The sequence below is a fragment of the Etheostoma cragini genome, chromosome 22, assembly GCF_013103735.1.
Source record: "Etheostoma cragini isolate CJK2018 chromosome 22, CSU_Ecrag_1.0, whole genome shotgun sequence".
Taxonomy (NCBI): Eukaryota; Metazoa; Chordata; class Actinopteri; order Perciformes; family Percidae; genus Etheostoma; species Etheostoma cragini.
Window position 1 is genome coordinate 22,334,402 of NC_048428.1, and position 2,029 is coordinate 22,336,430.

Genomic DNA, 2,029 nt, shown 5'->3' on the forward strand with positions numbered 1-2,029 from the left:
AGAGAGAGACATAGAGAGAAAGAGAGAGAGAGAGACATAGAGAGAAAGAGAGAGAAAGAGAGACATAGAGAGAGAGAGTGAAAGAGAGAGAGATATAGAGAGAGAGACATAGAGAGAAAGAGAGAGAGAGACATAGAGAGAAAGAGAGAGAGAGACAGAGAGAGAGACAGAGAGAGAGACATAGAGAGAAAGAGAGACAGAAAGAGAGAAAGAGAGAGAGAGAGCCCAGCTCGGCCTCAGTGTTGAATTTCGTAAAGGAATGCTAACTGCTCATCTGATCTCTCCTCCTCCTCCTCTTCTCCTTCTTCTCCTCCTTCTCTCTTCTTCTCCTCCTCCTTCTCTCTTCTTCTCCTCCTCCTCCTCCAGGAAGCGGTGGAGGAGAGGACCAAAGCAACAGGAAGAAGCAGAAGAAGAAGAAGAAGAAGAAAAAGAAATCTTCAGCCATCTTTCAACAAGCTTCCCCTTCTTCTCCAGAATGAGAGCTTCAGGTTGCAGAAGTTTCCTCATTCAGCCACGAACTGGAGAGGAAACTTCCCCCCGTACTACGTCCCGGGTACTACACGGGTACTAGAGATAGTACTACAAGATACAAGTACCACAAAAGGTACTACACACTCTACTGAGCACAGTATGTTCACATAATAACATGATATAGCGATAGAAGTTATTATATCGTCTACAGTGACTTGAAGTCACTGTAGGAATACTACACGGATAGTACTACCAGATATAAGTACCATGAAGATACTACACACTATATAGGTTACTACACGGATACTAGAGTGATAGTACTACAAGATATAAGTACCACAAAAGGTACTACACACTGTACTGAGTACAGTAGGTTCACATTACCATGATTTAGCGACAGAATACGCCACAAAACTTTATATTCTCTATTGTGGATAAAAGGAATATTACATGAAGTAACCTGGAAAAACTCTGTATTAGTACAACAACTACAGTACTTCATCACTGGGTGCTGATGATACTCTGAGTCACACAATACTGCAATACTGCACTAACGCAATACTGCACTAACGCAATACTGCACTACTGCAACCTGCACAACAGGTTTATCTACATATCATCACTATTTAAGCAGATGCACATTGTTGTATTCCCAACTTCAAATATCTGTTCTTGTCCTGTACTAGTAGTATTACATGTATATTGTATGCATGTATATTGTATCCTAGTATTTCATTATATTTATATTCTGTGCTGTGTGAGTGATTTTGCTGCTGGAAAACTAGAATTTCCCATTTTTTGGGATCAATATCCATCTATTCAAACACACACACACACACACACACACACACACACACACACATGTATGTATGTATGTATGTATGTATATACCCCTCCCTCCATCCATCTGGACCCAAAAATAGAGTTTAAGACATTTAAAATGTGTTTAACTTTACCGTAAAGTCCACACAGAAGGACACAAACATTTTAAATTAAAGAGGCTCATTTATCGATGCCGTTGGTTTTATTTCTCCTTTTTAACTGTTTTTTAGTCAATTTTTTAACATATTTTTAGCTTTTTACAAACTTTTTTGTCAATTTTTCCCATTTTTGACCTGTTAGTAACTACGTTTTAGTCATTTTTTTTTTTAAGTTTTCGCTTTTCCAATTTTTAAAACTGAATCCTCGTGTTGTCTTCCCGTTAAAATTGAAAATCAAGACTTTTGTTGACATCATGAAGACAACATGAAGACAACATGGGGACAACACGAGGGCAACATGGGGACAACACGAGGACAACATGAGGGCAACATGGGGACAACATGGGGAAATCATGAGGACAACACGAGGGCAACATGGGGACAACACGAGGACAACATGAGGACAACACGAGGGCAACATGGGGACAACACGAGGACAACATGAGGGCAACATGAGGGCAACATGGGGACAACACGAGGACAACATGAGGACAACATGGGGACAACACGAGGGCAACATGGGGACAACACGAGGACAACATGAGGGCAACATGAGGGCAACATGGGGACAACACGAG